The 24,543-nt window shown below is 43.2% G+C and overlaps 1 protein-coding gene across 1 annotated transcript in view; it reads right to left on the bottom strand.

Moving 5' to 3' along the window:
* The window catches only part of LOC107125559 (monocarboxylate transporter 1-like), a 67,769-nt gene extending 47,958 nt beyond the window's left edge, over positions 1-19,811 (bottom strand). The window contains exon 1 of the mRNA XM_015428982.1: positions 19,748-19,811. The gene's annotated coding sequence lies outside the window, so the exon portion shown is untranslated. The remainder of the gene's footprint in view (positions 1-19,747) is intronic.
* Between the last annotated feature and the right edge of the window lie 4,732 nt (positions 19,812-24,543).

The raw sequence follows: 24,543 nt of genomic DNA, 5'->3' as shown, positions 1-24,543 counted from the left end.
TCACAGAGAATGATGAGGAGAAACAGGGAGAGGGGTGTAAAAAGACCAGCAGTCTTCCTTTTTTGTAATTCTAGACAGAAACTTTCCCCACCCTTGCTTAGAGCAGTGGTTCCCAACTTCTTCTTTTATTGATATGCTGATCCACAAGTCCAAATTTACTTGGTATGGTGACCTTGGCGTCCCAGCATTCCATTTTCTAGCAGCATCTAACCAGTCACTTATGAGAAACCCCCAAACAACACACAAAGGGCACAGCTCCCCCCACTATGAACCCCAAGCAAGGAGCATTCCAACATACACAGCCTTTGCACATAGAGGTTATATTCCAGCCTTTGACCACCTTTTCCTTCTCCATTACACTTGCTAATCCCCCCTAAGAGTCTAAGAAACTCATTCTAGTAAATATCAGGAAGTATTTAACTGATCAACATGCACATGCAGTGAAGAAAAAATACCAACTAATGTATAACACGGCAGATACGGCAGATACTGTTTCCAGGGTAAGGGTTCCAAAACACAAAAGACAGCAATGGACAGAGCAGGGGAGGCCCTTAGCCTCGGGAGGGCTGGCCCATGACTGACTTTCAGAGGCTTCACTAACTACTTTTGGGCCCTGATCCACAGGGTGGGAAACAATGGCTTAGAGGAGCTGGAGTGCAACCTGATACCAAAGGCACCAATGTGTATCTACTTACCCATTTGCACTGAGCACAGGGATGCTGGCAGCAAAAGCCTTTTAAAACCAGGGCCTGAAACATCTCTTTTGTCCCCCACCTTTTTTTTTTTTTTTTTAATAACATCCAGCCTACGTAAGGATTCTGGAGAACATGAAAGCTCTCACACTGGTTTGTGCCATTTTGGTTCATCCAAATAAAGGTATTATGTAGACTGTGGTTTGGTTTGGGATTTGATTTTGGACCAGCACAACTGTAAATTAATTTTTATCTCCTACAGATGATGCCATTTCTCTGGGAGTGAAACCGAGCCAGTCTGGACTTCTATCTTCCATGAAGTTGGATGGCTTCACTAGCTTCTGGATTGCCTTATTTACTCTTGTCAACTGGAAAGACGATGGGCTTGGATCTCATGGTAAATCTCTGTTAACACAGAAGGGCTCTGTTGTTTGCAGCTAATGGAATCAGTGGCCACAGGGGAAGTGAGCTGCTATTCCAGTGCCTTGTCTATTTCACTTTTCACTCCTGAAGTCTGCTTCCACAGGTTGTTAAACTATGCCCCACCCAAGGCTGAAAGGAATGCCTTTCAACTTATGGCTCCCTCCCAGGGCTCTTCCAATCCTTCCTTCTTACTGCTGACAAAGGACACCTTCCCCAGCAACAGCAAAGCTACCTACAAATCCTGTGTTCATACCCGAAGGCAGGAAGACAGCTGAAGGAGGGCTGAAAGGAAACTGGAGAACTGCCTTGACTCCATATCCCAATAGGAGGAATCACCCACCAATCAGCATGTATTCCTCTAAGTGAGAACACACAGTTTAATGACATCCATTAAATTCAACAACCATCAATCTAAAGTTCCACTGCAAGTTGTTCCTATGTCGGCATGAAAAGCTATTATCCGATACTGCTTCTGCTGCACAAGATTAGTTTACATAGTGGATTCAAATGGGGTTAAATGCCTTTTATCTAGCTATGTGCACTTTTCAAATGGAGGTGCATCACCATAATAGCTACAGAGGAAAACCTCTTCCCAAATAATGGGATCAGTTAAAAAACTAGCAGTATAACATTTTGGAAGGGAGGGGGCAGAATTTTCTCAAACAGTTGTAGTACAAGAGAAGTCTGTATAGAGGAAGTCTCAGTGGCATTTATCTGGACAGGCATAAGATGAAAACCTGTCAGATGAAAGCTTGTTGTCATACCTCCCCCCTCCCCACATAAGTCAACTTAAGGAATTTGTTTGGAGTAGAATTTTGCTGGGTCCCTGAGGCTGGAAATAAAGTCTGGCTGTGCTTGGTATACGTGTCTATCCAAGACTCACAAGGCCTCTGTGCCACACAATAAATGATTGAGGGCCTGCTTGGTTACTGCATAGCTCACAGGGTGAACTAAGGTCAGCAACAGACAGCCAGACTGACTGAGGGTTTCCCATGTAGTGAAGAGGGAAGGGGAAAAAATCCCTTTTCATGTCAGCCACAACATATCCCACAATCAGGCAAAAGAGCCAGGTCATTCCTGGTGGATGAGGCCCTAGTTTTTATGCGGTCAGAGTATTCAAACCGTAGGCAAAAAGTTGAACAGCAATATCCTCTTCAAAGAATGCAGTTTGCCAATATTTCTAATCTTCCATGCTGCTTAAACACAGCAAATAAGATACTAAGTAGAGATGTGAAAACCCAGGGAAGGTTTTCTATGCCCTTCTTCCTCTGGAGATTCGCCACCCTACTCTCATTTTTCCTAAAGAAAAAGCAGAAAATTGAGGGGAAACACCATTGGCTTGGATCTTATTTCTGCTAACGGAAGGGGGTTTACTTATTGACTACAACCCAAGGGCAGTATTTCAGATCATTCTGGGCTGCAGCAGGAAGGAGAAGTCAAAGAAGTCCTGTTCTACTGATAGAGATCCCTTCTGTCAACAGATATTTATCACAAGTACCAAGCCATTTTCTCTTTTGGAAAGTGTGAACTTCCTTTTAAAAATGGTTTCAGTCATCTGGAATATGTAATATGTAATATGTAGACTTTTATCCAAGACGTCTACAGCATTAGGTAACTCTTGCAGATATATATAACATAATTTCCTTCCCCTCTGTGAAACTGAGTCCATAATTAATATGCTATAAAGTGTATGGCAGTACTTCAATATTCAGATATGCTGCTAGCTGTATTATGACTGTATACAACCATATTTTTCTTCATTACAAAATCTGTGTTTAGTATTTTTAATTTTCATTTTTTTTTCTGCCTCTGGGACAACAAAACACAAGAAAAATGCACTAAGGAAGCATAGAGTGCAGCAGTTTAGTATCAAGTATAGTCACATTTTTGCTTGTAGAACACATGAACCTGCCTTGTAAGAGTCAGACCATTGGTCAGTCACAGCTAGTACTCAGACGGGCAGCAGCTTTCCAGGGTCTCAGATTGAGGGCTTTCACATAATCTACTACCTGAACCTTTTAACTGGAAATGCTGGGGTTTGAAGTTGTAATCTTCAGCATCCAGGCAGATACTGTACCACAGAGTCACAGCGTCTCCCCAAACTGAGACAGTAATACTTTTAGCTCTACATGTATGCCAAATAGTACAATTTTATATGTCAGGTTACACATTATGTATTTTACATTGTTCAGGCAGTAAAATAAGTTTGGGCTTTATAAGAAACTATTCTGCTAGTCAGGTTATATTGTCGAAGCGGTAAAATAAGTTTAAGCTTGATAAGAAACTTTTTCACTATTTTGATTTTCCCTAGAGCTTCCTTTTCTTTTTAAATGGAAACAGTTTCCCAGCAAGGAATATTTTTGCAGATTAGTTAAAAATGCTTTATTTTGACAGTACCCAAAGAAAGAACTGAGGCTGAACTGATTTAAGTGAACTGCTATTTTCCTACAATTACCTACAAAACCTATTTATAAACAAATGGAACTTTGGAATGTCTATAAGGATGGGAGAGGCATCTCCAGCCTGGCCTCTCTGCCACCTCAGCCCTAAGGGATCACTCAGTCTGTCTCAGGGAGGGAAGGGGGTCCAGGATCCTCCCACTCCTTTCAATCACTCCCCTCCTGCACACCCTGGAACAGGTAGCAGAGGACCCCTGACCAAACTCGTCCCTGGTACTTTTAAAAGTAACACTACACTCACATATGCCTCCTGGACATCATAAGAACATAAGAGACGCCAATGTTGGATCAGGCCAAAGGCCCATCCAGCCCAACACTCTGTATCACACAGTGGCCAGAAATACCAGTGCCATCAGGAGGTCCACCAGTGGGGCCATCCCTGCTTCTCATGAGGAGAGCAGTCCTCATATGGGGCTGGGAGCTACCTTACCTGTTCTTGCACCTGGGCTCTGCCCCTCTCATTTCCACCTGGGATGCTGATCAGCTGTACCTCCTTCTTTCTCATGCCTCAACAATGAATAACAGTGTTCTCCCCAAGACTGAAGTCTGGAATACTCAGACTATTTAAACTGTCTACAGCTTTTCAACCTCATGTCAGAAAACACAGCAAAGTACAGCCAGCTCAGATTTCCAGACCAGGTCCACAGCTACTCCATTATGTGGTGGTTCCAGAAAGTGAAGACACCATCTTCCTAGTAGCCTTCTCCTCATATGAACTTAAAGAACAGCCTTATGTGAACCACTTCCTCCAGCTCTACTGTGTCTGATAGCAGCTCTATAGGGCATCCAATAGAAAAAAGGCCCAAACCAAAAATCCTTTAACTGGCAATGCCATGCTCTGAACCTGGGACCTTCTGTTCTACCACTAGGGCTCTCCAGAATAGAACTTTAAGCTTTCTCAGGCTATTTCCAACATACATTTACAGACACAAAAATCTGGTGCAAGATGTGTATATTTAAGAATGATTTCAGTGCTAACACACACACTAAGCGCACTCTACAAACTAATAAACAGAATTCACAATATCCCTCCTATCACAAGAAAAGCCCCAGCAGATTCATTTGCCAACATCGTAGATAATTGCTGTGACATAAACATAAATTTTAGGTATAACTTGTGGTTTTAGCACCCTCCCCCAATTAATTGATAAAACATATGTACACGCTTACACAATTCCTACAGCTAATCACCTGAAAAATATTAATTACAACTTCAAAATTGCAATGCATGCCTGGCATTGAATTGACAATGGTATCCATTCACTGTTACTGGTTTCATGAAACAATGAATCCACCTCACATTACTGGCAGTAACTCCATCACAAATTTCTGTTGAGCACTACCCTACATTATGCTCCAATCTAATGATTAAATCCACCATTAGCAAGTGTTAGTGCAGAGAAATTGACTAAAAAGCCTTCAGATTTCATCCATACTCTTTGAAGACACTAACACTACCCTTCTCCTTTGCTTCACAACAATGGCTCTAAAAATTTGCTGAACTCAGTATACCTCTATGAGAGCTAATAAAAACAAAAACAAAATATTTCCACTGCCGTTTTCAAAACTATATTTTAATCCACCAAGGATGACAGTGAAGCTTATGTTTGAGACTAACTGAACTTCCCCAAATACAGTTAGGTAGACCCAGGGAGCACGGAAGCATGGAAGGAAGAATGTCACTGGAAATAATTTTAATCATAGTACTTCTTAATTTGACAGTTCATTAGTGTAGCTGAAGAAATAGTAGATTTATTGCAATTTAACTGAGGTCAAGTGCCAATTTTAGCCCTATAACCTTGAGAATTTAATGAGAGTTTTCCAGATGTACTCCAGTCTATCTGTTGCTTATCTTCATAATCCCATTGGGGACCAGTTGTTTAATTCAAAGGATAATCACATGTTAGAGTTGGATTTATTTCTGTTCCTGTCCCCTTCTCCAAAAAGTGTTGTACAAAGGACTAATCAAGCTTACCGTTGTTAGCTTCCAGTAAGACACAATCATATCTAGGTGAGCATAATCATCTGCAAGAGGGCTTCCAGATTTTACATAGTGTTCCGCCAAACAGTTGATTTGCCTTAAGCTTACATATTTAGCTAAGTGTGAGAAATGTTAAAAGACTTGATTTTTATTGCATTTTTTTCTGTATTGTAGAATGAGTTAGCACTGGTTTGTGCTTATCAAGTTCTTGCCTAATAAGAGTTAAGCTTCTATTTTAAATAAAGTCATTAACTTAGAAAACTTCGCTGTTTGTTTTATAAGCAAAAGATCATAGCTGATCTCAGCATTTGTCTTTAACAGACCCAACCCGAGATTCTGTAGCTGGGTAAGCTAATAAGAAAAACTCTCCCAGAGCTGAGCAGTCCAGATCCCTAAATTGAGTGACAATTAGATAATTTGTCATAGGATGAGTAGGTCAAGCACAATTTTAAGGAACCAAACCAAGCTCTTATCTATTTACTTCAACCCAAACATAAACAAGTAAAGAAGTTCCCAATTTTTCACCAATAGCACTAATGTGTATTTCCGAGTGTTCCAAATCAGCAAGTGTTCCACTTAAATTCAGGGCAGCCTGTCAGCCCAAAGCATACAAACTTGGAAGGAAGTTTAAACAGGACTTGCTTCCCAGACTGTGTATTGACAGTGATACACTAAGAACTTCCAGATTAACAGCCATCTCACAGTTTTCAATACTCAGTTCCAGACTGTCCTCCACACTTCACTTTTTCCTTCATATACAGTGTACAGAAAGTATACACCAATAGTAACAAGGAACTGCCTGTTCCAGACAAGTTGCCTATTCTGAAGCAATGCAGCAGTTAGATAACAGATCTGAGAAGCCACCTACTCTACCGCTATTCTTACTTCTAAACACAGTTTCCTTTCAGAAGGCTTCAGGTTCTTCATAAGCTTTCTCTTCTCAAAGTTCTTCCCAGCTATTTCAGTCTTAGATCAAACGGTGGTGAACCAAACTCTGACAATAGAACAAAGTTAAGAGTCCAGTGGCACCTTTAAGACCAACAAAGTTTTATAGTCAAGTTGTGAGCTTTCATGTACACGCACACTTCATCAGACAATGAAATGGAATTACAGATCATACTTGTATACATTGAAGGCAGCATGGACCAGCAAGGACTGTATTAGAACAAAATTACTTATATAGAACAGACTGAGCTACAATTACTACCAATGTTAAGAACAAACTGGTATCGAATGATATTTTCTTCTCAAAATCTTTCAATCTGTTAGTTTATAAATGCTTTTTTTCAGACCCGAGTGACACAAACAAATATTAACAAAAACGCACCTCATTAACTCTAAGTTACTTATTTAAAAAATGATTTCACAGAAGAGAAAATGGACATTTGACACTAAACAAGCAGAACAGAAAGCAAAGAAATGTGTCTTACAGATATACTAGAAGAGCTGCATGCATCTGAGAGTACATACTAAAGGTTAGGAGGCAGGAAGGCATCCAGCTTCCCACGTCTGTGTGCATATTACCTATCATCTACTTTAGCAGCTTAGATAAGCTTAGCACAAGTTTAAGTCCAAAGTACAGCACAAGGAGTGTAAGCAAAACTTCTTTCTTCCATAACACCAGGGATCAATTCCAGATTGAAGCAAAACAAGCCTGAGGCTTTCCAATACTTTCCATTAGTGACGAGTCAGATGTCCTTCAAGAAGGATAGCCATGTTAGTCTACAGTAGTAAAATAACTTCTATGTTAAGGTCCTTCCTAGATCAACATGGGAAAACTCACAAGAACTATTTTATTCAGTGTAAACAAGACTGTGGGTAATCTCTCTCCCTCCCGACACATACACACAAAGCTCATAAGAAATTAAAACACAATTCTAACTTTATAGCAGTACCGCCAAAGCTGCCTTGTGTAGAGCTCTGGACAGCACATAAATTCCCTAAATAAAGGCAGAGACTGTCATGCCTCCTGTTTTAAGGCTGTGGCCAAGACTGAGAGTAGTTTTGCACACCATATGCCACGCAGTAACAGAACTGCAACAGCCTGAATTGAACAAGGGTTTAAATTTAGCATAAATACTGCCATCTTTTAGAAAGTATAGCAAGGTTACCTTGCTAACAGCTTTCTTGTAAAATATCTCAAATCAAACGGCAAGGTTACAGATTCTTACCACCAAAAAAGGGACCATTCATATCAAATTTTAAGGTGTGCTAAGAATTTTCAAGGCATCTGAACACAAACCCAAAGTTCATACAGCAAATCTGATATATATTCAAGCATCATCTCAATAAAGACCGTGTCATTTATTTTCCTTCCCCCCCCCCCGAAACTTCAGAGCAGACTGAATTGTATCTTGCACCAGTGTTTCTTGACTAAATTTTTAGGAATGCATAGTTTAGATTTTTTTTAAAAAAAGTGCATAACACTGCCTTACACTCATGAGGACAGATTCAAGTGGGTAGCCATGTTGGTCTGAAGCAGTAGAACAAAGTTTGAGTTCAGAGGCACCTTCAAGACCAACAGTTTTATTCAAGGTATGAGCATTCGTGTGCACGCACACTTTATCAAATACACTCAAATGGAAGGTAACAGTTCATTGATAAACCTACCTTTTACATTGATTGTGTAAAAGTATCCTTCTTAATTGTGGGATGCTAAGAATCATTAACTTGAGACCATGTTGGGTTTTATTCAAGCTTTTGCGTGCACGCACACTTCATCAGACACATTCAACTAGGAGCCGCCCCACCAATAATTAATTGTGAGCCCTGCCCTTCGGAGTCATCATCAACAGCCTGAGCCTGACAAAGAAGAAATAGAACGAGGAGTGGATCAACAGGACAGGACATCGACTGCTGCCTTCATCACCAAATATTGTTAGCATTACTTTGCCAGGCCAATTGCACTAGCACTGGATTGTTTTAGAAAGTTTTATGATTGCTTTAACAGTTATTTATGTGTTTTAATCCTTGTAAGCCACCCTCAGCCTGCTCCAGCGGGAAGGGCGGGGTATAAATTTGATAAATAGATAAACTTTGTTGGTCTTAAAGGTGCCACTGGACTCCAACTTTTTTTCTGTTGCTTCAGACCAATTCTGAAGACCATGTTGTTATGCTCTATTAGTCTCCTCTCAAGCAGGGAGGTCATTAACAGCATCCTTTCCTTTGAGGTGGGGTGAACGGTATGTCTCTTGTCACCAGATCAGAGAAATACATTCCAATATTCCTTGCATTATGTTATAATCACTATTCCAATATAGTACTAAAAAAATTCACTAAAATAAAGAGGATGTATAGCCCTTCTTATGAATGAGTTTAGCATATGTAGTGAGATTTTAAAAAACCAATATCCTTGTTAAGTACTGTGGAGGTTTTTGTTTCAAGTGTTGTAATAATTTGTAATTCAGCAATTTCCCTTTCTAGCCTGTTCCTGAAGTTCCTTTGCAATAAAACAGCTACTCTTAGGTCACCCATTGAATGTCTTGGAAGGTTGGAGTGTTCTCCAAGTTTCTCAACCTCATAACTCTTGCTGTCAGATTAAGAAGGATACTTTTACACAATCAGTCTCCTATTTGGACATATTTACTGTGTTTTCCCTATAATTACATCCAAACAAACGGTAACAATATCAACTTAACTTGCTATTCCTGTTTAGTTTTCTACATCTGTTAAAACATCGCCATTATGCTGTATGCTAATTTGCTGTTCACCCTCTACATACATCAATGAACTGTCACCTTCCATTTCAGTGTATCCGAGGAACTATGCGGGCACACAAAAGTTCATACCTTGAATAAAACTTTGTTGGTCTTAAAGGTGCCACTGAACTCAAACGTCGTTCTACTGCCTTACACTGTCAGCCCACTGCTTTGTTCAGACCAATGCTATCTATTACAAGCTATCCAAGATCCTTCTAACTGCAGAGCCAAGAAAGTGCACCATGCCCATCATGATCAAAGCAACCATGTACCACAGTAAATTTTAGCATGTTACAAGACACTGTTCTGCTCCAATGAACCAACACAGGCTACATCTGTGGAGTCTAAATGGAGATGATATAGACTGAACCAGAGATTTTCAGCATGCAAAACATAATCTCTGCCATTGAGATGTGGCCTTTTGCTGTCTCAGTTCCGATGAATGAAGTATGCAGTCAGGCCCATAACTGCAGTGGGACCTCCCAGGGCCTGCCCCCCAACTTCCTCCCAAAGCCCCATGACTTTTGAGAAGAAACAAGGGAAGGCTGCATGGCTTGGAGTGCAGGCACACAGCCCCTGCTTCTCCCTCAAAGCATTTAAAGGGATCCTTTAAGTCAGAGGCATTGAACTCATTTGTTATGAGGGCCGGATCTGACATAAATGTCATTTTCTTGGGCCAGGCCATGTGTGCCATAAAATGTAATGCCAGGTACCTGAGATATAAACTTTATAAAGGACACAGACAAACCCAATTAACAATATATATATTTTAACTCAAAATACAAAAAAAAAAAAGTATTTGATTCTTACGAGTTAAAGCTTCTTAGGAGTTAGGATTTACTGGGGAACCCACAAAAGCCTCCATAAATGTATTTAATCATATTCAAGATGAGCTTTTCTCCCCAAGGGATACTATAAAAGGGGAAGTACCTTACATTTCAATACATACCAGTTGCTTATGGGCCAGGGAAGAGCCCTGGATGGGCCGGTTCCAGCCCTCAGGCCTTATGTTTGACATTGCTGCTTTAAATGCTTTGAGGGAGAAGCAGGGGGGAGGCTACGAATTTCAGTGCCCCCTACTTTTGAAAAGACCCCTCTATTTTAAAAATCTTGGCTACAGGCCTGTATGCAGTACATCCATTGTTAAGAATTACTCTACGTCTTGCTAGGTTTTTTTTTTAAAAAATTACTTTTGCTTATGAACCACTACATCCTATTATCTAATCTTTATTGGATTTCTGGTGAACAGCCACATAAAAATATTCAAGAACCTGTAGTTGTGCCATTGCATGTGGAGTTAGAACTATTCCGTGTAAGAATGTACCTGTTTCAAAAGAAAAATTATGTAAAAATCATGCTGTACTATTACTACTTCATCAACTGCACATATCTGTAGAACATATTGCACTAGTTGATTTTTAATTAGTGCAAGTGCACTAAATCTCCAAAGAGACAAGTCAGTGGAGTATTGAGGATAGATTACAAGATCTGAGAAAGCCAGTTTTAAATCCTGACTTTGCCACAAAGGTCACTGGGTTATACTGCCTTTCCACCCAATCAGAGTCCACAAGGTGAAAATAAGAATATTAAAACATTTAAGCAATTGAAAATACATTTTAACTTATTAAATGCAATTAAAAATACATAAAAAACACCAAAAAGTAGGCCAAAAATGTTATTGGGGGCATGTCAGATGAAACAAACAAAACCAATAGACAAATCTCCCTGGGGATGAAGTTTCAAAGTTTTGCTGCTACAATGGAGAAGACCCTTTCTGGGTCACCACCCATCTAACATCAGAAGGTGGGGGCAACTGAAACAGGGTCTTTGAAGATGACAGGAGTGACTGGGTAGATTTGTATGGGAGAAAGCAGTCTCAGGACATAATGGGCTGTAAAGGTTAATAACAGCCAATTGTAAAAGACAATTGTAAAAGCCAATTGTTGAAGCCAATTGTAAAAGCCAATTGTAAAAAACAAGACTGCAGTGATGTGGTCCCTACATCCCACTCCAGTCAACACTCTAGCTGCAGCATTCTGCACCTACTACAACTTCCAGACAGCCTTCAAGGGCTTCCCCTAATAGACCACATTGCAGTAGTCTAACCTAGATGTTACCAGAGTATGCATAATTGCGGCAAGATCTTTTCAGCCCAGAAAGAGCCTCAAGCTGGCTCACTAGCTGAAGCTACTGAAAGGCACGCATGGCCACCACCACTGCCACCTCTTTATCCAACATGAGGCCCTGGTCCAGGACCACCCCTAAGCTACAAACCTACTCCTTTGGGGGAGTGCAAGCCCACCCAGAACAGAGGATAATCCATTTCTGGGGTCACCCCCACCAGTAGCATCTCCATTTTTTTCAGGATTAAGTTTCAGTTTGTTAATCCTCATCCATTCTAATGCTACCTCCAGGCATATCCAAGTACCTGGTTTTCACAGCCTCCATGGGATCTGTGCTTAGCACAAGAAAGAGCTGAGTGTCACCTGCAAATTGGTGGCAACTCAGCCCAAGTCTCCGCATGACTTCTCTCAGCTGCTTTGTGTGCTGAAAAGTATGGGGGCAAGATGGAATTGTGGGGAATCTTGTAGACCAAAGGCCAAGGAGCAGAGCAGCAGTCTCTCAGAATCATACTCTAAAACCTACCCTTAAGGTCGGACTGGAATCACCATAGAACAGTGCCTCCCAGTCTTGAAAGTTGATCCCAAAGAACACTATCAGTGATGGTATTAAAAGTGACCGAGGGTCAAGGAGAATTAACACAGTCCCACTCCCAGTGCATGTCATCTGCCAGTCCCATAAGCTGGCCTGAAACCAAACTAAAATAGATCTAAATGATGTTCTTAATTCAGGAATCTCTGAGGTTGGCCATCCACCACTTGTTCAATCACCTTGCTCAAGAATGGTACATTTGAGACTAGCATTGTAGGATAGTTATTCAACTCTCCTGATCCAGAGTAGCTTGCTTTAGAAGTGGATGCATCAAGGCAGGAGCAACCACCCCCTCTCTCAGGGAGGCATTTACTGTATTCTGGCCCAGTCAGCCAGCTCCAACCCCCAGAAGATCCAAGCAGCCAGGAGATGCAAGGGTCATACAAACAAGTGGTAGGTCTCAAACTTCCAAGAATCCTGTCTATATCCTCATACTGCACAAGCTGAAAGGCATCCCATACAACTAGACCAACCCACACCCTGGGACCATCTGATCCTGTTGCTGCTAATGTACATTCCAAGTCAGAATGGATGCAAGAGATTTTATTCAGAAAGTGCTTAGCAAAAAGACTGCAGCAGGCTGCAGAACATCCACTTCTTCCCGCTGGCCAGAATCCAATAATTCTGCATGTCCACATTGTGCAGATGTAATGCTGGCAGAGAAGTATTGCTTCTTTGTCACCATCACCACCACGGAATAGGCTTTCAAATGAGCTCTAGCCCATGTCCTGTCAGACTTGTCCCAAGTCTTTCTCCACCATTGCTCTAGTCATCCCCCCTGTCTTTTCATCAACCACAGCTCCTCATTGAACCATGGGGCTGCCCAGGCTCTTAGACCTGAGAAACGGTGCCCAGGTGCAATTGTGTCAATCGCCTAGGTCATTTCCCCATTCCCTAATTTGGGATCGATGTTCTTGTTCTTAGCCTCACATGACTCACAGTGTAGCCATGAAGGCAAAGGGGGAACAGGTGTCCTTGAAGAAGTTCCTTGATGAAAGGGCAGGATAAACATGCACCAAATGAATAAAAGAAAAGGGCATTAGTGTAGCTCAGGGATGGCCGAACTGCGGCTCTTTCACACATATTGTGTGGCTCCCAGCAGGGCAGCTGGGAAACCAAAGGGGAGGCATACTTTTTCTCCCTCCCTCCCTCCCTCCCATCTATTTGCTTTTTTTGTTTCTCTCTCTCTCTCTCTCTCTCTCTCTCTCTTTCTTTCCACCTCTTTCATGCTTTCGTTCCACCTCTTTCATGCTTTCCACCTCTCTTTTTCTCTCCCTCTTAGACAAATATCATTAGCAAATAAATAAATATCATTGGACAAATAAATATTATAAATATGTTTTTACCCCTTTTGTTTTTATTTTTGGCAGTCCTATTTGATGTTAATAAAAAAACAAATTTGCATATTTTAAAATAAAAACGCGTATGTAATATTTGTTCATGTTTTGCGGCTCTCTAATATCTGACATTTATTCTATGTGGCTCTTATGCTGAGCAAGTTTGGCCACCCCTTGTGTAGGTTAACAAAAAGCTACTCCCTTTCTGCGATGCTGAGGTTCCTGCTTAGTAGGTTTCTTATGCCTATCAATCATTTATATTGGTAAAGTATTTAAAAACTCTTAATACTTTGTTCCCCTCAGAGTTAAGTAATTTCAGTTTCAGGGCATTAGATAATCTACAATTAAGCCTTTAATCCACAGGAGAGATTCCCTTGCCTTATTAGGTCTGAATTGTAGAGTACACTTTAAAATAAAATAAAGTTCACATGATGATATCTGATCTTTACAATTCAGCTAAGTATATTTAGTTGCACTAAATACTGCCGGGGGGGGGGGGGGGGGGGGAGAGAGATAACAATTATCTATGCTTTGTACTGTCTAGCTACATCCCAAAATACAGGTGCATACATTTCAAAATTTGTGTCTAGAGACCTATTAGCTGATCAGTGTAGTCATTTACACTGAATGTTTTAATAAGAACCTTTAAATTCATCAGTACCTAGAAAATTATGGCTTCTTTTGTGTATTCTCCTATAAGAGAGGAATGCATTATAATGCCCTGTGCAACAGGAATACTACTGTTATTAAAGTCTTAAAATTTAAGAGGTCAGGTCAGCAAATTAGCAAATTCTAATCTATGTAGTTAAATATTGTAAGAAGAACATGACCTAATTTAAGGAACACAGTGCACATGTAGCACTGGAAAATCTGCAAAATTAAAATGAATAGGCTTTAGGAAAGCCAGCATGCTAACCTGAATGCTTCACCACTTAATGTTTCAGCAAGCAAGTCAACTAATCCAATCACTGCAAATAAAAGCCTTTAACTTCCTTAAAGCCCACTCTTATACTTCCTGCACATAAGGGTCTTTGGGTCATGTGAGGGAACATGTCCTCTTAATCTGGTGCTATGACCCAACATCTCTCCACTCACCTACCCAGTCGACCACAGCAGTTGCCAGTGGTCCTGCTATAACACAAATACTCCCTTCAAGGCCCAATGCAATTTAACTGGATATCAAAATGGCTGTTGAATGGGAAATGGGGACTAACACAGTGGATACAGAGGCCAAACAACTTTCTATGCAGCATCCAGATTAGTCAGAACCAGGGCTGGAAAAATCCCAATTACCAAGATGCCTGAAAGTCTTATGTTGATACCTAGAAATCTAGAACATCTTCCTCCCTATAGGGAGCTGGTCTTAGGAATATAAGAAAAAAGGAGGACAAAGACCTTAATAAGATACCATAATACTGAACATTAGGAAGGAACATGTACATGAGTCTAAAATGTTTTGGATATAGCTACTTTTCTGTAGGGAACACCTATGTATGGATTACGTTTCTCCAACTGTCCTAACTCCCACACACACACACACACACACACACACACACACACACACACACAGAAAGAGCTCAGCTTCCAATTCCCTTCCACTGCTGCATTCAGAATGGAGCAGGACGGCTTTCGGAGCACAGTAAATGTCCCTATTATGGCTCTGCCCCACTTGCCTCACACAGGATGCCACTTTTAGGTAAAGCAAAAGATTCTGTTTGTACTACAGCATGTGAAGCAGCACTACAAGACTGAATTGCCGAAATACTATATGAATTATAAGTGCAGTGTTAGCAGATTAGGTAAAGGTAAAGGTTCCCTTGCTCGAAAGCCAGTCGAATCCGACTCTAGGGTTGTGGTGCTCATCTCCGTTTCAAAGCCGAAGAGCCAGCGCTGTCCGAAGACCAAGTATTGCATTGCAAAAGGAAATTCTAAGCAGTTCTAACCAGAAGTAATTCTCATGTTATTCAATAAGGTTACTCCTACAGCTTGCAGTCTATTTTGATCTTAACTACTTGAATGTATAGCTTTAGTTTGCAGAGGAACTAGACCCCCCCTTTGTTGTACCTGCAGCAAACTCCTTAAAGACTAGCACAGCTACTCTTCTATAATAGTACACAGATATGACATAATCCATTAAAGGCACAGACTATCCCATAAGTCTAGGAAAGTCCCCAATTACTGCAATATCTTCCTTGGGGCTCTTTAGCGTGGAGAAAAGACGGCTGAGGGGTGACATGATCGGGGTTTATAAGATTATGCATGGGATAGAGCAGGTAGAGAAAGAAGTCCTTTTCTCCCTTTCTCACAATACAAGAACTTGTGGGCATGCAATGAAATTGCTGAGCAGTCAGGTTAGAACAGATAAAAGGAAGTACTTCTTCACCCAAAGAGTGATTAACACATGGAATTCACTGCCACAGGAGGTGGTGGCGGCTACAAGCATGGACAGCTTCAAGAGGGAATTAGATAAGCATACGGAGCAGAAGTCCATCAGTGGTTATTAGCCACAAGGTATAAATAGGAACTCTCAGGCTGGGGCAAGTGATGCACTGTATTCTTGGTGCTTGTGGTGGGGGGGACAGTGGAAGGGCTTCTTGTGTCCTTGTCCCACTGCTGGCTCTCCTGATGGCACCTGGTATTTTTGGCCACTGTGTGACAGAGTGTTGGACTGGATGGGCCATTGGCCTGATTCAACATTGGCTTCTCTTATGTTCTTATGTTCCTTACAGGATTCTTCCCCCTGTTGATTTTCCTCAACTGTGCCCATTCACCTTAGACATTTAATTATCTTCTGCTAACTTTTGAGTGGGGACGAGATATTTGCTTCTGACCTTGCACAAGGTGCAGCTACATTACAGTCCCACCCCAAAGTTGCCTCCTTTTTTACTATGCAACAAATGCAACATTTGGGGGCAAAGGGAATTTCAAATCAGAGTCCAGTTCTAAAACAAGGGAATAAGTCTCTACCAGAAGTAACCAGGAAAACATCAGGCATGAGCTGAAGTGGCAAAGTACACTAGTGCCAACACACCCTTATTTGTTCAGAAGTAAAACAGTGACACCAAGGAATACAAGGTACTCCATCTACCAGATGTTAAAGGGCTTTATGAGATTACCATCTACAAAACAAGTAAACCACAAACAGCATATTTGTTTGGTAAACAGAAAAAAGGAGACAAAGGTGGTGATGATGATCTGGCCATACATACCTGGAAGCAAAAGATTCAAGGACATGAAGCTGACTGATGTAATGCAGATGCAACCTTGAGTTAGGTTTTCTAATTTCCTTGACAAGCTATAGGGGTGGGATTTCTAGTAGTTACTCATGCATACAATTGCTATTTGACACTGTCAGTTGCATCAGGATTATGTTTTATAACAATGAGAAATGGTTCTTGTTATGGGGACAGCTACAGCCAAACATGTTGCAATGGGACTAAAAAAAGGAGGTAGCAGAAAGACAGGCTGCTTAAATAAGGGCTGTGCTGGCCACAGTAAAATACAATATTTGCTATTTATTTACTTCATTTATATCCCCCACCTTGCTCCCCAAAGTGGTGTGCATAATTCTCTTCTCCTCCATTCAATCCTCATAACAACCCTGTGAGACAGGTCAAGCTGAGAGTGCATCATTTAGCATGGTATTTTTAAATGGTGCAACACACCAACTCAGACTTTGAGGGGGGAAGGGCCCATTTTGAGGGACTGCCAGTTTCAAAGTTTAATAAATACCTAGTTACAGAAGATTCTACTGTCTAGCTGTTCTTAAAGCTATAGCAGCAGGCCTGAAACAAGCTTGTTTTTGTAGTAGAGCCAACATCAAGGTTCAGTTCGCTTAAGGTTTATATACGATCAATGACAGCATATAAATGATGGGATCATCTAGTAAAGTTCGACCTGCCCCGATAAAGCCACTGAGCTTTCACACCTAATTAATTCAGTCAGTTTGTGCTAGTATCAAAGTGGACGTAGCCATGCAGCACATGGCTGTTTTAATTATAAAGCATTCATTCTCTGCGCTGCTATTGCAAATGCTGGTATACTCAATATTGTATGTACAAAATGTACAAGATTGTGCACCTCCAGCTGTTTCCACGGCTGAGTCATACCCGCTCTGATACTACAGAAGAGAGACTCCATATCAGACACAAATACCCCACTGTGGGAAAGAGATAATGACACATATAGGTGTCAGGAAAAAATGTGCCAGAAGTTGTAGAGGCAAGCCACTTCGCAAACAACCATTTCAAAACAGACTGCACTCCAAACTCACCAAGAAATCTTTCCATGTAGTGGACCATAATAGCTGAAACTGAGAAATGCAAGAGGATCTGCCAGTATCACAGCCAAACCATCATTTTCTCTGTACATTATTTTGCATATCTTCCCATTAGAAAAGTAACTGGTAGTTATGGGGGGGGGGGATCCTCAATCCAGTTACAGTCTTGGGTATTTAATTCATTTATACCCCATCTTCCTCCCCAATGGGGACCCAAGACAGTTTACATCATTCTCCTTTCCTCCGTTTTAATCAACCAGGTATGCATATTAACTGGTGGCCATGGATATTAACATGCATTCCAATAAAAAATGCATCCTGCTAGATCAGTACAACTCAGATGATGTAAATGTCTATCCAGGTCCTCAGGCAACACACAGAGAATGCTACTTATGCACATGGATCTAGGTAATGCAAAAGGCCAATGACCCAGTTCTGTGCCAAGCAGTGCCTCTTAAACCACTTCCTTCTGTTTTGACTTTTGGAAGATACACAAATCCGAAAATCTCAGCAACATCATTTCACAATATCGAACCTTAGTTTCCCCAAACAAAAAAGCCCATATAACCTAAAACAGATCATGCGTAATAATATGATCAAGGTGAATGAAGAGAAGCATTACATTTCTCTCATACAGTCTTTATTGAAAACTGCCAATAACAGTGTTGCTAAAAATCTGGGCAATTCCTGTTTGAAGTCTAACTGCTAAATCTTACTTGTGCCTGAAGAAAACGATGCACAGTACATTAGTTCCACAAATTATTTCTATACTCAGAATGTTTCCAGTATTTGGCATTATGTGTCACTCTTAAAATTAAAAAGTCACCACAAGATAGCACAGTAAACAAGGCAAGACCCTACCAGAAAAAAAAAATGTGAGAAAGTCTCCACCCCTCCCTCCCATCCAAAGCATAACCTTTTGGATGCTCACAAACTCACAGAGGGAACATATCAATTTTAGCTATCCAGAGTTGTGTGTCCTGTTCCTGTAATAACAGGTATTTGTACAGTCAAAGAGAAGCATTTGTTCATTTGCTACAGATGGAGCCACAGTTATCCCCTGATCTTATTAATACTTTACCCCATTCTCATCACACAGAGCATCCATTACATTTTGTACTCCACATTAGGTAATTCACAGGCATTAGACTCTGATCTCTTTATCACTTCCTGGCTGCAACATCAAATAAAGACACTGATGCATAAGAAACATCACAGATCAAACAGCACAGATACAACGTGCATACTACCTTGCTGTGCCCCAAATACTAGTCTATTCAAAATGGAGACAGTTTATACATTCAATTGTGAGTCAACCAACAAAACGCACATGTGAATTTATTGAGCCAAGTGTGAATCAACTTCCAACATCAGAGCAAAATCCCTACTTTGTATGGGCTGAAAAAGTGAAACTGTGTGCTGCGTTGACTGTGATGAAGTTATCCACTGCCTTCCAGATAAGCTATGCACAGAGATATTAAATCAGTCTCTCAGCATGAAGATGCTCAAATCTAACATTAAAGCTATAAAGAGGATCTCTCTTTTTTTCTTTATCACACACATAACCATGAGCTCGAATCACCCACGTCCAATTCTAACCCTGTTGAAGATGTACATCCATCAGTCCATTAAACCTCTGCCACCTAATCCCACGTGTTTAAGCATAAAAGCCCCCTGCACAAAGCAAGCCTTCCCCTTCCCGGCCGAGATTGGCAGCAATCAGCGAGCACTGCAATAAAACGGCCCCAAATCCACATAACGATCACCCGGGAGGGGGAAGGTTTCCCACGTCCACCATAACAGGATGGCCAGCCGACCACGTATCCCGCACCTTCAGCCTTCATGCTCTCTACTCGACTCCTGATAGGCACATCATCAGCCGAAACCCCAGGGCTCGCCCCCTCCTCCAACCAGGCGGTTATTCTCTATCACCTCGTGGCCAGAGAATCTCCCTATTGTCCACCCCACATACACCTCTTGTCCCTCGTGGCCCCATCCCGGGACTAAGGACTGTTCGAGCGGCAGCCCCACATGCCCCTCAACTCGCTGTCTCCGCCCCTACCGCCTTCCACCCCGTCCTTGCCCGCACGTGGAGCACCGGCCGCTGCTCCGCCAGCCTCCACGGCCGGGGCCGGGTAATTGCCACCCCCGCCGGGAGAGCAGTACCTGTTGCACACCGCTAACCTGGTCCGAGACGCCTCAGCTCCTTTCCTCTCTCTCTCCTTGTTCCCCAGCCAAGTCTCGAGTCGCCTGTGTTCCCGCCCCCTCGCGCACTATAACAGGCTACTGGGGAGGAGCAGGGGGAAGCGGGAAGAAGGAGGGCCTTAGGGGCAATGGGCGTTTGTGAACTAGGCGGCCTACTCCCCCCCCCCGTGGGGGGGGGGAGAGGAAAGGAGAGACTGCGGCGTCTCTGTTTCTAACGGGAGCTTGGTTAGCGGCACGGAGGCGGTAAGGAGGCCAAATGAAGGCTCGTGGGGAAGGGTCTTGAGAGACAGACTTGAGTTTTCTAAGGGGAAACCGACTGGCGATTTCTGTGTTTCCAGGATATCCAGTGGCAAGTACTCCTCCTAGGAGGAGAGAAAGCGGGTTCTAGCCTGCTGGTCCTAGTTTTTTTAAAGCACTACCACCCACACTCTGTGTCCCAGTTAGATGCTATCATTTATTCTTAAGTGATTGAGGGGATCGCCCCACTCCTTTTTATTAGTTTTAACTCCCTAGGAGTATTAAAATCTGTTCCTGAGATAATCTCTGACTCAAATTCATTAAACTTGTCTTGCACCTAAAATTCAGCAAGGAGATACTATTTGTTGCAGTTGGACAGATAGAGCCCACCCTGAGGAATGTAGTTTATGTATTTACAAGTATTTACCCACAAGGGGAGCTGCGGTGGCTAAGACGCTGAACTGCAGGCTGTGGAAGGTCAGTAGTTCAGCAGTTTGAGACCCAGCTGCCGCAAGACGGAGCTCCTGCCAACCTAGCAGTTCGAAAGCAAGAAATTGCAAGTGGATAAATAGGGACCACTTCGGTGGGAAGGTAACAGGGTTCCATGCGCCTCGGTGTTTAGTCATGCCAGCCACATGACCATGGAAACGTCTTTGGACAGCGCTGGCTCTTCGGCTTTGAAACGGAGATGAGCACCGCAACCCTAGAGTCGGATTCGACTGGCTTTCGAGCAAGGGAACCTTTACCTTTTTTACCCACAAGGACTTGCAGAGAGCATCTCATTTCCCTTACCCCATTATATCTTTTCCTTCCTTGAAAGCACTCATAGCCTCTTTTTTTGCTTCCTTTCCACCCACCAGCCATCCTACCTTTATCTGCTCCCCAGTTTTCAGCTTTTCTTCCTTCCTTCCTTCCCTCCCTCTGGCTCCCTCCACTTGGTAAAACTGTGGCCCAGTTGCACAGTGCTGTCTGTCTGAGCAGGCTCAGTTGTGCAGCAAACAACCTGAAAGGACTTGAGTGGGGTGCTGCATTTTCCACTCCCCACTATTTCTTCTATCCATTCCCTGAAAACCCCATAACCTCTCCTTTCCTTGCTTCCTTATCTACTTGCCACCCACCAGCCAACCTACCTTTATCTGACCCCCGTCTTCAGATTTCCTTCCTTCCCTGCCCCTAGCAGCCTCTTCCAGGGAAACCAGTGGGCCAGGGCCAGTTGTTCAGTGAGGAACACACAAGGAGATTAAGGCTTGAAGGCTGGCAATACTGTTGTTGCTTAGCAATGGCCACTGAGGGCATTCATTCCTTAAAACTACAGGTGCTACTTCTATTATATGAGGGGTCAAAAAAACACCCTTTTTTAGTTTTCAGATTTTCCTTCAAATCTGGTGTTTGTAGAAATAATTGTTCTCTTTGTTCATTACTCCAAACTGGATTTAAGTACCCACAGATCTGGCCATGCTGAGAATTAGATAAATTGATGATTTAGATATTTATACCCTGCTTTTCTCCCCAATGGGGAACCAAAGCACTTTACAGCATTCTTCTCTCCTCCTCAGTTTTATTCTCACAATAGCAACCCTGTGAGGTAGGTTAGGCTGCATGACTGACTGGACCAAGATAACTCAGCCAGCTTCAAGCCCATAGCCAGGAATTTTTTTTCGTTGGGGGGTATTTAAAGTCCTCAGGGGGGCAGCAGCTAATTAAACTAAAGCATTTTACAGAATGTCATACTACTGAACAAGACTATAAGGCAACTTCCTATGTTACACACAATTAAAGTTGAGAAAAGAAATCCTGCCTAAAGGGAAAGCTCTATGAAAGGCTATAGCCCCCCCATTGGAACCTCCCTCCCAGCAGTACTGCAAGTTGCAGTCTGCAACATTAAAAAGACTGTACAAGGAAACTTCATTAAAAGGACTGTAAAAGGAAGCTATACACAAAGATACACCCTTCCCACCCTGCTAAAAAAACAGTGAAATGATAACTTACCAGCAGAGCCCCAGGAAGACCTAGAGGATGACTGTGGAAACTAGAGTCTAGGCCCAGCTTCCAAGGCAGATTTCAGCCTGTATTTCCAGATCTTAGTCGAACTCTAACCATTACACATGTTTTTGTCCAGGTCTAGTCCTAGCAGTCTTCAGTAGCTGATTTTGTGCTACCCCACCCAAACCCAAAGTCAACATCCATGTTTGCTCTAAGCATTGAATGTACATCTCAGGGGCCAAGCCTCTGACATGCTTCCTTTCCTTGTTCCTGTGTGCAGGAAACTTAGCATACTGAAGTGGCTCAATGGAACAGCATGGGCTAAAGCCCACAAGAGGTCCCAGAACCACAGTGACCATGATCTCCCAGAGAAAGAGAAGACTAGAAAGAGCAATACTCAGGGGTCGTTTCGTAGAAAAAGAGCTAGGGGAACTCATTAGCATAACTCATTAGCATGTGCCACACCCCCTGACATCACCGGAAGTGTGTCATAAGGCCACACCCCCTGACATCACCGGAAGTGTGTCATAAGGCCACACCCCCCGCCCCCAACGGTCCCGGCCGCCACCGCTGGCCTTGCAGCTCCACTGCCGAGCCCCATGAGGGGCCCGGTGGTGGACCTGCAAGGCCGGCGAGAGTGCTAGGCAGGGGTGGGGAGAAGCAGGGAGGAAGCAACTTACTCTCCCTCTTCTCCTGCCTCCTCCTGGCTGAATGAGGGCCGGAAGCGGGGCGGCCGGAAGCAGGGGGCGGGGCTTTGTCATGTGCCCCACCCCCCATACCTCACCCGGGGGAACTGCGATCCCCCGCGATCCTCCCCGAAATGACCTCTGGCAATACTCATAGAATCATCAAATAGAGTCATAGAAACATAGAGCTGTAAGGGACTTCCAGGGTCATCTAGTCAACCCCCCTGCACAATACAGGAAATCCATAAATACCTCCCCCACACACACCCTCAGTGACCCCTGTTCCATGCACAGAAGATGACCAAAAACCTCCAGGATCTCCAGCCAAACTGGCCTGGAGAAAAATTGCCTCCTGACCCCAAAGTAGCAATCAGCATTTCCCTGGGCGTGTAAGAAAGGGCCACAAGAACTAAGCCCTGATGTAACCCTTCCTGCCCTCCCTCTCATTATCTGCCTAAGTTCACAGAATCAGCATTGCTGTCAGATGGCCATCTAGCCTCTGTGTAAAAACTTCCAAAGAAGGAGAGCCCACTAAGGAAGCCGCTCTGTCAGGAAGTTCTTCCTAATGTTTAGCCTAAAACTTTTTTGATATAATTTCAACCTGTTGGTTCTGGTCCAACCTTCTGGGGCAACAGAAAACAACTCTGCAACATCCTGTATATGACAGGCCTTCAAGTACTTGAAGATGGTTATCATATCACCTCTCAGTCATCTCCTCTCCAAGCTAAACATACCCAACTCCTTCAACCTTTCATCATCGGACTTGGTATCTAGACCCCTCACCATCTTCATTGCCCTCCTCTGGACACATTCCAACTTGACTATATCCTTCTTAAATTGTGGTGCCCAGAACTGAACACAATACTCTAGGTGAGGTCTAACCAGAGCAGAGTAAAGCAATACCATCACTTCATGTGATCTGGACACTATACTTCTGTTGATATAGCCCAAAATTGCATTTGCCTTTTTAGCTACCACATCACACTGCTGATTCATGGTCTACCCCTAGATCCTTTTCACACTGCCAAGACAAGTCTCCCCCATCCTATAATTATGCATTTGATTTTTCCTACCTAAATGCACTCCCTCACCCAACTGGCTCAGAGTTTTGGTCTTGAACGACCACTCAGATGCCACCCTGCAACATCTGGCTGAGGGTTTGGCAGCTGTGGCAGGGTGGTTAAGGAAGAGCAGACTGAGACTGAACCCAGGAAAGATGGAGATTCTCTGGCTGGGGGGGCTTTGGGGTTGGGGTTCAGGCTCCCAACTAGGGTTGCCAAGTGGGTTTTGAGCCGCAGCGGGGGACTCGCGGCTGGCGGTTGGAGTGCGCGCGCACAAAGCGCACGCACACCACACGCACATCACCTGGAAGTGACGTGACGACGCCGGGCACGCTGGGGGTGGGGCCACGACCATCCGAGGGAAAACCATAGAGTTTTCCCTCGGATGACCATGGCCCCGCCCCCAGCGTGCCCGGTGTGGTCGTGTCACTTCTGGGTGACGTGCACGTCGGGGTGGGGTTCCCTCCGGGGTCTGATCCGCCAGCGGCGGGGAACGGGCCTCTGGGGCAGGGGTTTCCCCGCCCCCCGGGGGGACTTGGCAAGCCTATTCCCAACTCTTGATGGGGCATCATTGATACCAGTGCACTCTGTCAGGAGTTTGGGTGTGACTCTGGTTGCCTCCTTGACCATGGAGGCACAAGTCACAAATACTGACAGATTGGTGTTTTACCATCTGCACCAAGCATGGTTGCTGGCCCCTTTCCTGGTGCTCCATGACCTACCCACAGTAATCCATGCAACAGTCACCTCCAGGCTGGACTACTGTAACTTGCTCTATGCTGGCCTACCC

This window comes from Gekko japonicus, unplaced genomic scaffold (genome assembly GCF_001447785.1).
Source record: "Gekko japonicus isolate JY-2015 unplaced genomic scaffold, Gekko_japonicus_V1.1 scaffold1236, whole genome shotgun sequence".
NCBI lineage: Eukaryota > Metazoa > Chordata > Lepidosauria > Squamata > Gekkonidae > Gekko > Gekko japonicus.
Note: the sequence above shows the minus strand (reverse complement) of the source record. Positions and strands in the feature narration are given on the sequence as shown.